General features: G+C 40.0%; 1 long non-coding RNA gene across 2 annotated transcripts in view; it reads right to left on the bottom strand.

Annotated features, from left to right (window-relative positions):
• The window catches only part of LOC110402179, a 52066-nt gene extending 38115 nt beyond the window's left edge, over positions 1-13951 (bottom strand). For both annotated transcript variants that reach the window (XR_002440962.1, XR_002440961.1), the window contains exon 1: positions 13551-13951. This is a non-coding gene — a long non-coding RNA (uncharacterized LOC110402179). The remainder of the gene's footprint in view (positions 1-13550) is intronic.

Below are 15793 nucleotides of genomic sequence, written 5' to 3'. Positions count from 1 at the left end.
CCTAAATTACTTTTAAGTAGGAACAATTGGTTAAACTTTTCTTCTGGAGTACTCTTAAATATTTATAATGATTAAGATATCATCAGAAGCAATTTGTAAAATTATAATGTTGAATCTGAAGGTTGTAAATGTCCTAAGTATTTTATGACTCTAATAAGCCACCAAAGTCACTTCACCGTAGAATCGAGATCACAGAATCATAGAATCATAGAATGGCCTGGGTTGAAAAAGACCTCAAAGATCATCTAGTCTCAACATCCCTGCTAAGTGCAGGGTCGCCAACTACTAGACTAGGCTGCCCAGAGCCACGTGCAGCCTGGCCTTGAATGCCTCCAGGGATGGGGCATCCACAACCTCCCTGGGCAACCTGTTCCAGTGTGTCACCACCCTCTGTGTGAAAAAATTCCTCCTAATATCTAACCTAAACCTCCCCTGTCTCAGTTTAAAACAATTCCCCCTTGTCCTATTGCTATCTACCCTCGTGAACAATCATTACCCCTCCTCTTTATATGCTCCCTTCAAGTACTGGAAGGCCACAATGACGTCTCCCCCAGAGCCTTCTCTTCTCTGAACTAAACAAGCCCAGTTCCCTCAACCTTTCCTCATAGGAGAGGTGCTCCAGCCCTTTGATCATCTTGATCACCCTCCTCTGAACTCGTTTCAAGAGCTCCACATCCTTCTTGTGCTGGGGGCCCCAGGCCTGGATGCAGTACTCCAGATGGGGCCTCACAAGAGCCGAGTACAGAGGGACCACCACCTCCCTTTCTCCACTGGCCACTCCTCTTTTAATGCAGCCCAGAACACAGTTGGCCTTCTGGGCTGCCAGTGCACACTGCAAGGTACTTCTATTGGGACGCTTGTATTTTTCCACTGAGAATTTAATTACAATACATTAAAAGTTACTGTTGTTGAACTCTGGTGTGAGTTTCAGCTATAGAACAGCATTACAATTCCACAGTCATGTTACATTTCATAATCTTAATTTCCTTAATTGTCTTTTTAAATACTTGAGCTGCTCAGCTAATAGTATTAAAGAGATGTCCTCAGACAACTAAAACAGTAACTTCTGCAAGTACCTAATTATGTTAAACTGGAAAATGATCTGCCTCTCATACAACTTAATTAACACAAACAGCCACATAACAATTGCCATCTTCTTGGGCTCAGTGCTTACATACATAGCTGCGCTTTCCTTTTGCCCTTCTTCATTCACTGCATTTCTTGCTCTAGTCACATGGATACACAGAGTTCCTAGGAATATGGACATCCATAGAGAGGCACAGGCTCCCTTTTGGCATACATATAGGGGTATATAGTGGTATAGGTGTACAAGTGGGAGTGAGAAGTGTGTACACAAAGGTGAAAAAAATATATAGTACTACTTGCTTCAGACTTGAATTTCTAAACTTCTGTGTCTATCTGAATCACAGTATGAAATGCTATGTAACTCATGTTGAGATGGGGTGAGAAAAACAATCAACTGCACTTCATAATGACATAAGACCAATGGTTTAATATTATCCATTGTTAAACAAATTCTCTAGAATTATACCAAATTTGCTTACCTATTAAATTCTGTACTAAAATTTTAAATAGATTTTTTAGTTAACAGCACAACATTGGGTCTCCTAGCACAAATTCTACCTGAAGCTGTAAACAGAAAACCTTCTCTGAGAACCTATTAAAGAAAAACAAAGTACAAATGATGAAGAAAATCATTCACTGTTAAAAGCTAACATTGTGTGAAATTTCCCAGATAGTGACCACATGCTTATGACTCTTTCTAAATTCGTTTTTGAATGCACCATCATCTCTGAAGTCCTTTCTAATTAGTATCATTCATAATTAGCTTGCTACATGGGCTGTCACCTCGTATACAGCTTTGCTATTGGTATTCCAAACTCAAGTGGCCAGAAGGACTGCTGGGTTCACATGGCAAGGTTTTTGTAGCAGGGGCAGAGAGTGGCTATGAAGGAACAGCAGAAAATAAATGTTATGGAGTGACCACAGCCCCCATTCTCCCCTGTTGGTCTGTCCTTCATGTGGACAACCACCATGTGCTGCCACCAAAAGCAGTGTTTTCTTCTGAACAGGGAATGTCCATCACTTACTTTAGCATTGCTTCTGTTATTCTAACATCGTTGCATTTTTGTACATTTGTGCCATTTTTCATTTTTGGTAACGTCTTTTAAAAATCCACTACCCAGCTGGTTTACAAGCATCTCTAATAAAAGTGCCCCCAGTGGTCCAGTCTTTTGATTGTCTTCATGTTTAAAACCATATAATAGTTTGGGATCAAAAAAACCTTTTTTTTTTTTTTTTGCATTTATTTCCTTAATAACTTAACCAAGAGGCAACAGGTCAAGATCTTTGCTTCCATTTAGCTCCATAAAGTATTTCTATCAAGTTATAGTCAATTGTATATACATTTATGATTTTGGCTTTACAACATAAGCATTTTTTAATGATACTAGCATAGGAGTGCAACAGACTTCTGTTTTACTTTTTCTTAGATTGTTCATTTGTTTCAGTGACATACGATTTTCATCATAGCTGCATTTACCTGACAACAAGCACTCCCTTGCAGCAGCTCACAGGTACTAGTAACGGGACAGTAATAAGCAGTCAGTAATGAGCAGGAAGCAGCTTATCTCTGTACTGGAGTAGCGTCCCTCTGTGATTTAAAGGACCTTTCAGATTTGATGAAAATGCTTGTTTTGCTTGTGACACATTGTACCATCAGTGGAAAAAGCTAATTTTTTTTTTTTAATATTTTTATTTATTTATTTATTTTCATCCTGAAAAATGCACAAAAATGAAACTCATTGTCCCGATACACTAATTTTGACAAAGACTTTGCTGGAAAGTTTTTTGGAGCCTGGGGTGAAATTCCTTTTTATTCAATGGAGAAATAAGCAGGACAAGAACTTGCATCTTCTGTGCCTGGGAAAAAGTCCCTTCCTGTTTAGTTGTTGTTGTTGTTGTTTTTTCCATATATCATCTTAGAAATCCTTGTTGTTTTTTTTTTTGCTGTTGTAGGCTATGTGTAACCTGGTCTGTTCAGACTGAGGAAAAAAAGACTGGCAGGGGATCTGATAAATGTTTATAAATATCTAAAGGGAGGTGAGAGGCAAATGCATGAGGCCAGTCCCTTCTAACCCTTGAAATTCTGTGATTCTGTGACTTTTTTCTTCTAAATCTCAAATGAGAACTACTATGGTGAAGGAGAACTATTATGAATTCTTCCTTGTTTTCTCCTAAAAATTCACAGAACAAAATATACTGTTAGAGACACAGCTATGCTTCTGTCAGATAGGCTCCAGCAGATCAGACTGCATGTTGCCATTAAAACCTGGAACACAGCTATGCAGGAGAAAATAAGGCATCTTGCATCATTTGGGAGCTCTTTATTATTATTTATTATTTATTATTTATTATTTATTATTTATTATTTATTATTTATTATTTATTATTTATTATTTATTATTTATTATTTATTATTTATTAAAGAGGCAGGAGAACTTCTAGAATAGTGACAAAAAGCAATTAGCAGTTCATATCCTGATTTTTGTGGCTAGTCAGCGCAGTTACTATCCAGATCTAAATCAAAGTAACACTTCCTATGAAGTTGTCATCATGAAGTCCTTGTGCCAGCAGCTGCCTGGCAAGACCAAATTAAAGGGCAAAAAATGCATGACCAAGAGTTGTACATGAAATCAGGCTTCACAACAGCCTCATGGCCTGTGTGGTTGTGTGTCAGCTATGGAAGGGCTAGCAGGATTTTGAAGGGAGGGTGTGTGTCCAGGCTGCTCCCTGCCCCTTTTGAAAGGGGCACATGGCAGCAGAGGGAAGAAAGGACTGTAGCTAGGAATAGGCCCAGGGGACAGTAAAGAGAAATTCATCATCATTTGGGTCTGCATTCTGGTAGGAGAACACTACTCCATAGAGCTGACCTTGAGGAGCCCTGAAGAAGACAATTTTCTCCTGCCCCCTGACCCCACATCTATGGCTGCCTGCATCATCGCCCCATTTCTTAAACCCTTCACTTGTTTCCCAGAGAACAGCCATGGTTGTGGACTGAACCCTGCAGGATCATCTAATTTCAAGTCACTTTCCTGGATGCAGGTGCAGGCACTGACTGTAGCCTTTAAGCTATGCCTTTAGCAATGTTACAAGATGTAGAAGATCTGTTTCAAGAGCGTAGTGTTACTTAGAACTGTGGTCTTCATGAAAAAAATTGCTCCAGATTTAATCTGAAGAGGTAAAAAGAGATTCTAATATGCCTGAGAGTTTTTTGGGTTAAGAAATCAGATGACATCTGATCTTTAAATGTATTGTAGCAAAAATCTTAACAAAAGCAGCTCTTGTTAGCCAAGAACAGCAGATAAACAACTACAGAAAGAAATAACCCCAGAAATCTGTATCTGGTTTAAATACAGTTGAATAGTGTAATGGTCAGAATGAATTAGCAAGTAAAAAGGAAAATCTCATGTTGCCTAAAAGATGATAAAATAGATTTGGTGGTGTTCGTTACTTGCTCTCTGAACTGTATGCCCAGCATGTTAATGCACTGTGCCTTCCGTGTATTTTCTAGGCAGAAAGTTGGTTGGTTGAATTGCTCTGCATCTAAGAGTTTATTTTATGTTCTCTCCCATTCTTCTCTAATGTTAACTTCAAGGAAATAAATACAAGGTAAAAGCAGTTAAATAAAGTACGAGAGCTAGCGACTGCACTTCACAGTTGTTTTTAGCTGGAAGTGCTCCCAGGCTAACAGGACTTGCAGAGGGAATTCTCAGCTGTGCTGCCTGGCTCTGATCAATAGTAGCAAAGGATTTCTGTGCTGTCACGCCCTGCTGGGTGGTATGGGCACATGAATCTGCACTTCTTAGTGTCTGCTCCAGCATGGGCATTCTCCGGAGCTGAGGAGAAGAGCAGGAGCCGCTAAGGGCTGCTGATGCAAGGCCAGGCCATCTTGGCTAACCCATGAGGTGTCCCCAGCTATTTTTCCCTAAGCAGCTGCAGATGGTGATCTGCTTTGATCTCAAGAGTTTAGGTTTGGAAGGAGCTGAATAAATCATGTATGCCGTTATAACATATATCATTATAGATATTTTATCGGCTCCTCCCTCCACTTCCTGCAGCGTTGAGAGCACTTGTGGGTGTTCATGGTGTGCCCTGAGGGATGAGGGGGGTATCAGCTGCTCTTGGGACTCTGATGGATGGACATGGTCAGATCCTGGCTGCACAATCCATGGGGCCATGAGCCCTTAGAAGAACCACATCACCCTTGAAGATTAGGGAAATTATAGAAGAGGATCTATTTTACACTGTCCTTTCTTTTGATTTTGCATCCACGCCAACATGTGAAGAGCCAGCCTTAAAGGGACATAAAAGGGAAAATCAGTGCAGGAGGAGATGGCAGTTACTCCCTCGGGGACTCATGGACACACAATGGACACACAATCCAGTTCCCAGTGGGATGGTCCTTTGGTTTACCAAAGCAATCCTCTATGGACAACAGAGCAGCTTTAAAGAATGGAGACAAATGCTTGGCACAGGGAAGAAAATGTATTATTTGTGACATATGTGATCCTCTGGTTCTTTCTGGGCGCCTTCTCTGAGGCTGTTCTTGTTAAGGGTAGGAACGCAGCATTTGCTGTGGATGAAGCTGTATGCAGTAATGAACCTCCTGAAGCTATTTTTATTTTAAAATGAATGAGTTGTAGGTGGCTCATTTTAAAGTCTTATCATGGGACAAAGGGATTGTTAACAAGACAGTTAATTACATGAAAGTTCCCTCAATTCTGAAACTGATTCTAAATTCAGTATGACTGTCTGATAGCTGAACATGCAAACTTGGTAAGGTGCTGGTTTGGGAGTGCATTCACTGCTTATTTTTCAGTTGATATGGTGATTTAGTCCAGCAAGAACAGGTTTTTTTTTGTGGGTTTTTATTTTATTTTATTTTATATGGTTATTTTTCACATAAGTGGCAGAAAAAGATACTTCTGATAAGACATGAAGCATGATGCACTCAATCATGCTGACTTTCAGCCTTTTTTGGTTAAAAAACTGACACATGCTGACATCTAACATTGCCATATGACTATTTTCAATGTTTTCCATGACTTTTTTCCTGGATCTCGTATGTTTTTAAGTGATGTATTTCCTAGCCAGGAATTTTAACTGTGCTCTCCATCCAGTTGAGCGGCGCATTGTGAGATTCCGTCAGAGCTGCTTCAGTTTTCAGAGAGCTTCTTGGCCAGTTGGCAGTTCAGACACATATGGAGAAGATATCAGCTAGAGAGATTGCACAGGCCCTCATTTTTTTCGCTTAAGATCTGTTTGAAAACTCCCGTCAATTTTGTTTTTGAATGTATTTATGGAAATGGTCTAAATCCTCTACATGTTGATTCAGTTTGCTTTCTGAGACCGCAGAAGATCATTTACTGGTTAGTTACACTTATTCAGATTGAGAAACCCGTAAAGAGTCAGTAAGACCTGGAAATCTAATTATTAGTTGCTTACAGCTTCCAAGGGTGAAACCTTGCTCTCAGGTCCTCACCCCTTACTACTGATTTTAATAATAATAATTTACCTGTAAATATATCTATATGTATTTTGGTCAAAAATCCATGTTGCTTGATTTGAACAATTTTATCTGGGGACTGATATTGTGAAGTGCTTCTGTGCTTCAGGAAGATTTGAGGGGACTGTGCACTCAAGACATGAAAGCAGTAGAGATGGCCGGTTTGTGAATGTTTTTGCACAGTGTTTCAGTTACCCTCCTCTGTTGAAAGGGGACCTTCTGGAAGATGGTAGTATAGCCATGGGCCATGATTTGTGGTGTGATATCTAGGGATGCAAAGGAAATGGCACATTTTTCATGTTGGTGATCATACCTTTTAACTCAATGTATGAGGGCTGCTCCAAAAGTAGTGCCTCCTATTTTACTATGTTGTTCCAAAACATCAGAGGCGGATGTTGGTGGTATGACAGTAGAAGGTGAACCTTCCCACCAGTACTGCATTACATTTTGTTGCCATGTGAAAGATGACAGCAGAAGGGCAGTATGACAAATTGACATCTGACATAATGTGTATGAAGCAAAGGTGTGTCACCAAATTCCTCCGTACAGAAAAAATGGCACCCATTGCCATTCATCAATGCTTATTGAACATTGATGGAGACCAAGCAGTGGATGTGAGAGCAGTGAGGCAGTGAGTGGTGCGTTTCAGCAGTGGCAACAGTGACAGCGGGTCACCTCTGCTGGTGCAGATTTTTATGAGCGCAGCATGCAGGCTCTTGCTCATCACTGGTGAAAATGCACACCTAATGGTGGTGTTGAAAAATATTGTTTTGTAGCTGAGAATTTGCTCTGTCAAGCAGTGTTATTGTGCTCTATGTATCTGTTGCAGTTTCCATGGAAATAAATAGGAGACATTACTTTTGGAGCAACCTACATACAAACCCTTTCAAAATTAGGTATAAATTTCTGTCAAGTACAAGCTCTAACATCACGCATTTAGCAATATAGCTTTTGGATATATTCTGATGTCAGCAGGAAACATAGCAACCAAATGTCTAAGTAACGGGCTCTCAGCAACAGTTAATGCAAGGTGGTATAGTAAAGGCAGCTTGCAGCTGGCCTCCAGCTACTTTCACACTTTACTATCTGTTGCTGCATAATTCAATAGTAGACTGTTCTGAGACTGTGCAAGAAAGTTCTTCCAAATAAATGATTTTCTGGATATGTACTAATAACTGACTCAGATGCTGTTAGTGTTTTGTCCAGGGAACCAACACTATTTTTGTAAAGAATTTTCGCAGATGTTATCCGGTGATATCTTGCTTTTTGAATTTAAACTGCCCAGACTCAAGGTAATGGAAGAATTACTGATAAAAAATAGTTTGATCTTCTTCCTCCTAATTGTATTATCTGTAGAAAGAAATGCACAAAATATTCATTTCCTGGACATGGCAGATGATGATGGTAGTGCAGATGTTAAGTAGGAAACTGGAGCTCTCTTCTAAGCTACCTGAAATTGCACAAATAGATTTTTACATTGAGTCATGGAGAATTTAAGAGACAATGTAAGAAGACTGCTTAACTTGTTATATGCTTTATGTCCATTTGGGGAACATTTTAATTCCAGTCCAATGTTACGGAAAATGCCTCGTTCATCAGTTACTGGTTCTTTGTATTAAAAAATTCAGTTTCAGTATTAACTGATCAGTGGAACAAGATGCATAAAGATTTATGGGTGAAATCACCCCTTTGCAAGAAGCCAGAGCCACTTAAATTTTGCTTTGCCTCTGCTTAGCAAATTCCAGTGAATTTAAGTGTTGAATAAGCCTCAGAATGGCCCTCAGCATATGGAAAAGTTTCATGGTGGGTGAAAGAAAAGTGACAACTCTCACTGGAATTGGATTCCAGCTTAGTGCACAAAAATCTAATCACCAGAGAAAGGATTTAATCAAGAGAGAATTAAAACTAAGAAGTAAGTGCCCACTCAAACAATAAAATTCAAAGCCTGTTCAGGAAATGTGAAATCAGGATTTCTCTTTTACTTTTCTTCTGTATTCATAATAATTTACTGCCTAGAAATTGAAATATTCATTTATTCCTGTTTAAAATGAAATGAATACCTGTTGACAGTAAGAATTCTAAGAGCATGCTTATTCCTTTCTGAGATTTCAGAAATACCTTAGATGTATGTGGTGTTTCCTTATCATTGGGATGGTTTCTGTCTCTGGAGTTACTTGATTAAAGGATAGAATAAAAGTTAGAGCAAAGCAATGGCATACTTCACGAAGGAGTCAGGCAGAAAATACATGTGTTTCTTTCATGTACAAATGTGTTCAGATACATAATCCTCATTTTATCCTTTACAGCTGAATTGTATTTTCTGTTAAGAGTGGATTTAAAATCTCTGGTTATTGCAATCAGCAGACACGTGTATAGTGAGATGCAACCCCACATGAGTAGAAAAATTGTGTAAGAACCTGACTTTAAGTTCATAACACACAAACATCAGTTCTAACTTGTTCATATTCTATTGTGTACATGAACGCATGCACCTCTACACTACTGTAGTGCCTCATTGTCCAGAATCTCATTGATGTTGATCAACAAGGAATTTTGCCCCAAATGTTAAATGAGATCATAACTTACAAGATAATAGGCAGTAGAATCAGAATCAGCATCTTATCTGGCTTGTTTAATATAACATTTTACAAGCAGGACAAAGATTAGTTTTAGAAAAGATCTGAAGAAAAACAGAGAGTTGGTTCATTGTGTGTTTTCACACTTTTTCAGATTTGAATCTATATGCTTTTCCCAAGCAGATATGAAAGCATGAAGTGCTATCTCGAAACAATTTATTCTTATGTTTCAGCTATTCTGGTTCTTTCATTTGTGTCTGTATCTGTGTTCACTCTTCAGATGGGTAGGTGAGTTTCTTGGCTTTATAATACAGAAGGCCAAATACTCTTGAGTTTTTTTTTTTTTTAAATCTGCAGTGAAATGTAAATAGGAGTCTTTCTGTACTGCAGGATATGAGTAACTTCTCTTGAAGTAAATGGGAATTATTTATGCTTAAGGCCTTGGGAAGTTTGCATAAGTAATAGATGAAATTAGACACAATTATAGAGAATTAATGAACAAAAATTACAGAGCACTGTATTCAATATATGCAGGGAGCTCAATTTACTGTAATTAATGCATTATGTATATTTTAATCATGTTCTGGAGGCATCTCTGGAAATATTATTTCTGCAGTGAAATGCAATTACAAGTAGAGAGTGTGAGAAATTAATATTTATATTCCTATGCATTGTGGAGAAACACAGTTGAAAAGAGCTCTTTCATTAAACAAGCTGGGACTGAAAACCAAGGGGAGGATTGCACAATGCACGACAGCACGCAAACGCTGAGAGATGAGATCATCAGCACGGCTAGGAGTTAAGACATGTGGTTTGAATTAGGGATACCTACTTTCCAGGCGCTTAATTTATTTGGTAGAAGATGTCTCACAAGCACACGCCAACTGCTTTATGGATAGTAACACCTCCAGAGATCTTGGAGTACCAATGCACTACAAATAACTGTTTTTCCTTAGCAGCATCTTTCCCATCATCAAAAAATAGAAATTCTCTAGCTGTAAGATAATAATAAGAATCCAAGTTGGATCTTAATGCATCGCAAGAGGTGTTTAGGAGAATGTTCATTTCTTCATATAGATAGTGAGAAAAGTAAACAGGTGAGTTTTGAAACACAGCAGTTTAGATATTCAATCCTATTTAAGCATACAGGATTGTTAGACAGCAGAGCTTCTGAAAGAGGATAGAAAATGCTGTGTATCTGTTCCTGTGATAAAGAGTATAGTATAATTCCATGGAAGTTTAAAATAGTATTTTTGTAACTGCATACCCTACTGGAAAAAGTACTGTTTATTACAGTGATATTCTTTAGTCCTTTGTATATTTGCACTTAGAAATACACAGCAAGGAGACTCTTCCGAGTGCCAAGGAGAGTAATTTTAACAGCTGCGAGATGAATACAGAAGGACAAAGTATTCTTTTTTGACTACATTCAGTAATTTGTTTGGACCAATAAAACTTAGATTAATGCTGATGTGAGGTCAAGATACAGGCACTGCAGAGAGCAACATGTGGTGGTACAAGACCCCTGGCACATTCGGCAGGACACTTGTCTTTACCCGCAGTGGTCTGCCTGTCTGTGCGGCGCCTGATTATGCATCTGCACTGTGCTCAGGGATGTGGAAAAGCTTGTAATGCTGGGTACGATATTGCAGGAAAGCGTCAGTGTGGGATAGTGCTGTGACACATCTGTGCTGAGAAGCCTCCCTAGACCTGGAAACAACGTAAGATTCAACACAAATTCCTAGACAAGGGCTGCAAGAACCACTCTGGATCTGCAAGCTAGTATTGTCATTATTTGAGATGTCTCTGGCCCCTGTTTGCAGTGTAGTTGAGTACATGATAGAATTGCATAAACTCAAGTATTTTCCTTGGAATTGCCAAAAATTTCATGAGGCCTATGGATTTGGTTTTTATACACATGCCTCTTGGGGCTGTGTTACTTCAGAGAAGTCCAGCCTTTTGAAAGTGAGCTCCTCTGCAGTGCAGCCTGAGAAAAATTCTCCAATTCCACCCACCTGAGGAAGCTTTTTTATTTCTAGCGTAACACTTGATGTCAACTGGGATTTGGATTATGCCACAGAGGCATTCACTAGCTGGCCATATTTGAGCTTCTGCTTCTATTGATGTCGATGACACAAACCCAGTCAATTTCAGTTAAGGAAAGGTGTGTCTGTGCAATTGTCCGATTTCCATCATAAGACGATGAGGAAGTGCACTATCATTATAGCTTTGGAGATGTTCCCCAAAATGATACCACTGTTCTTCTCTGATGTTGAAAAATAACACTGTGATTTAGTGTTGGTTCTTATAGTGTAAGAGCTTATAGGAATTATTATAGTGCACAATTACTTTCTGAATCTATAAATCTCCACTGAAAAATTTAACACTGCTTGAAAAACACCATGCTATTATTTAGATTTAGACTTGATATTAGGAAGAAATTTTTTACTGTGAGGGTGGTGAGACACTGGAACAGGTTGCCCATAGTGATTGTGGATGCCCCCTCCCTGGAAGCATTCAAGGCCAGGCCACATGGGGCTTTGAGCAACCTGGTGAATAGGGAGGTGTCTCTGCCTATAGCAGGGGGGTTTGAACTAAATGATCTTAAAGGTCCCTTCCAACACAAACCATTCTACGATTCTGTGATTCTATGGTTCTATGTTCATTTATTTATTTGTTTTTCAGAAGAACACAAACATCCACCAGACACTGAAAGGCTGTGAAGGATTTTCAAAAAGAAACAAAAACAGCCTCCCCGGATAAGACAGCTGTAACATACTAGGACATCTATTGTTGTTATAAAATACCTAGATCTTCTAGGGAATATTTTGACAGCTTTAATAGTGATCTGATTCTTGGTTTTAATATTATTCCTCTTACTGTATCTCCAAATGGAAAGAACGTAGAGAATGACATCAAGTGCACAGGAAAGTATACATTTCTACCAGGCCCTTTGCATACAGGTCCTGTGGAACAGAGATTACTAAACCAACAGGTGAGATTTGCCAGCAGTCTTCATCAGGCCAGTGGTGCAATAAATCCTGGGCTGCTGCCTCTCTGTGCTAAGAAAGAGTTGCTTAATAGGACATACTGTGCCATCAGGGAATGAAAGCTCTCAGGTGAGAAAATAAATGAGCGTTTAGTTCTTTCCAAGCTACAGTGGAGCAGATACATGAGTACTGAGTTTTGGTCTACCCAAAATGTGTCTCAGCTGGAGTTGGTCAGAAACATCTTTTTGCTAAGCTTTTGCTCTATGTGCTCTGTTTAGGAAAGGGTTTTCTTTTCTCTTTTCAGTGGTGTCCTGAGCCAAGGCAAGAGGCAATGAGCACAAACTGGAACACAGGAGGTTCCATATGAACACCAGGAAACACTTTTCTACTTCGGAGGTGTCAGAGCACTGGCACAGGCTGTGCAGAGGCTGTGGAGTCTCCTTGGAGATGTCCAAAAGCCGCCTGGACGTGGCCCTGGGCACCCTGCTCTGGGTGCCCCTGCTGGAGCAGGGCTTGGACCAGGTGGACCCAGAGGGCCCTGCCAGCCTCAGCCGCTCTGTGATTTTGTGACTCTCTATTTCTTTCCTGTTGCTCTTCCAGGCTCACAGACTATTTATTTATGATTGGGCAACATTAGCTGAATGATCTAGTCAAAACTGTCCATTGGATTTGTCACCAAATTTAAGCTTTCCTATATCTTTGATTCAGAACAGAAATTCTTTGGGTTGTACTCTTTACTTTTTCATTGTCCAGTGTCAGACACTCTGCTAAGGAATTCTTCTAATGTCAAATACAGACTCAGAATGGTACCCTGGGAAAGCAGCAATGAATATCCATTGTAGACCAAACACACGCTCCTCTCTTGCAGTGACTGTGCATGCATGCGTGTGTAAGAGGAAAGGTCTCTGTAACATATTCTTTATATTGTAATTTTGTAATAGGAATTGGTAAAAAAGAAGAACTCAGGGAGGAGAGAAGAGCTGGCTCAGCTCATGAAATGTGCTGTCTTTCACTGCTTGCTGGGGAGGTTGTTCATTGACTCTTACACCACTCATCTTGTGTGGTTCAAAAATACTGTTATTGCAGGGCCATGCTGTGTACACTGGAAATACAACTACTCTAGACACTTCACAGGGATTATATTGCTCGGTTCTTCACCAGTAATTCTGTGTACTGTGAAGGGGGTGTCTCGCTCCAATTTATAGGAGGGAGAGGAGGTTCTTTTTATATATATATACCTGACGGCGAGATTAAAACACAACGGGTCAAATGTTAGCCTGACCAGTTTATTGCAAATCCTAGTTGCTTAGGGAGAAGGGGAAGGAAAGATGGGTGATAGAAAAGGAGTAGGAAAAAGCAAGGAGTCCTTGTTGAAAGCAAGAGGGAGATAGTTACCAGCGTGGATCCAGCGTTGTTCGTAGTACCTCTGTTGATCTCAGGAGCTTGTGCAATCACCGCAGGGGATGGGAGAAAGCCAGGAAGCTTCGCAGCAAGCAGGCCCTGGGGAGGTTCTCCTCCAAAGGTTTTGTTTCTTTGGGAGTTCTTCTTCTCCAAAGGTTTTGTTTTTTTTGGGAGTTCTTCTTCTCCAAAGGTTTTGTTTCTTTGGGAGTTGTTCTCCTCCAAAGTTCTTAGTTTAGTGGGGACCTTTTATCCCCTGTTTCACAGTTTTTTTTTCTTCTTCCTTTCTCCCTGTTAGTGTGACACATCTGGCCCAGCAGATAAGCCAGCAGGGAGTGGTCCCTTCGTTGCCATTCACAAGGATTATCACCTGTTGCAGTGGTCAGCTCCTTCAAGCTGCACCCCCAAAAAAGACTGCTTGTTCTGCTTCTGCTTATCAATCATAAGCAGAAGCACCCTGGCACGGTGACACCCACCACCCACCCCCCTAGATAATTGGCAGTTGTCAGTTAGAGCCTTATCACCCAAAAGGCCTCAGGAAGCAAGCTTTGAGGCAAAAGAAAAATAGTTCGTGTCTTCCACAGGGGTACTCAAATTCTAAGTAAGACCTACATAGTTTAGATTCAAAACTGCCTTTACAACAGCAATAAAACAAAGCTAATAAGCAACCTCTCTCTCCCAGAGCCTTTCAAAGTTATTTAAAGGATTGAGTTATGATGAGAAAAAGAGTGAAAGAGAAAAAGAAAGGAAAAGAACAGAAAGGAAGGAAAAGAAAGCAAGCAAGCAAGAGAGTAAGAAGGAAGAAAAAGGACAATTCTCCCCCACATCCTCACAGATGAGTGAAGGGCTCACAAAAGGGTTTTTCAATGCTGTGCTGTAATATCTTATTTTAGGTTCTGATCTGAAATCCTTTGACGTCAGCTAACTTCCACTGACTTTAATGTGCTCTGGATCAAGCCTATCATGTGGATCTCAGAGTTACTCTCTGTGGATTAGCATGAATCTGTGGATTAGCTTTCCAGAACAAACAAGTAACTTTAAAAAGGAATTAGGCTACTGTTTTAACATTAACAGGTTTCAATATATGTCCCTGAGTAGATGGGTAGCACAGTGTTTTTGAATAGTGTGTGATCAAGTCATTTGAACAGTGTGTTTTCTGTTGGGGTTAACAGTATTTAGGTTAATGGAAAGTATGCCTGTCTTGTGAAGTATTTCCACCAGAAATACTGAAGTCTAAACAAAAATCTTTTCCTACTCTGAAAAACATGTGGAGCTGCAGTATTTTGCTCCTTTCCCTTTTATATGCCTACCTCACTATCTACTCTGTGTACCCAGTGAGTAAATCCATGTCATTATAAAATGTATAATCTACATCAGTTTATAAGATGTATCATCTGTTAGATCACAGAAGACTGTACACATATTAAAATACAGACTTACCTACCTTATGCTTCTATAATATTAATTATCTTTAAAGCTCTAATGCCATATATTATTCCAGAATCATGATTTCATGACATTTTGGAAATTCCATGTATTATTTTTTAAAAAAATAACACAGCCTTCTCAGGTTTGACATCAATCAGTCTTTCGGTTCCAACTCATGGCTCTGTTCCAGTTTGATACCTGTATGTGCACATGTTGGTTGGCAATACACCAGCACCATAGAAATATCATGGACTCAATTAAGACATAATACTGGAGTAGTTAGATATCATAGAATCATAGAATGGCCTGGGTTGAAAAAGATCATATAGTTTCAACCCCCCCTGCTGTGTGCAGGGTTGCCAACCATTAGACCAGGCTGCCCAGAGCCACGTCCAGTCTGGCCTTGAATGCCTCCAGGGACGGGGCATCCACAACCTCCTTGGGCAACCTGTTTCAGATCCCTCAGCCCTTAGATGCCCTCAGCCAGAAAATAACCTTTGGGCTCTTCAGCGGTGTCTGTGGGGCAGTGAGTGTCATCTTCATGCTCTAGGATTGCTGTCTGTACAATGAAGGAGTCCCATAGAAGAAAGATGTCATGGGAGCTGGGTCACTGCTTGCATGCTGGAAGAGGGAGGGATATGGTCCAGGAGGTCCCATCCCTTCTCCATGTGAAACCCTGGAGACAAACCTCAACCCTGAGAAACACCTGATTGCCTGGCAGAAGCCAAAAAGAGAAGACCCTCCCCCTCTGTACCCTTCCTTAGAAAGTGTGACAGTAATGAGAACTTGGTGACACTGGAAATGGTTCAGAT

This window comes from Numida meleagris, chromosome 1 (assembly GCF_002078875.1).
Source record: "Numida meleagris isolate 19003 breed g44 Domestic line chromosome 1, NumMel1.0, whole genome shotgun sequence".
NCBI classification, from domain to species: domain Eukaryota; kingdom Metazoa; phylum Chordata; class Aves; order Galliformes; family Numididae; genus Numida; species Numida meleagris.
This window is presented reverse-complemented; position numbering and strand designations above follow the sequence as displayed.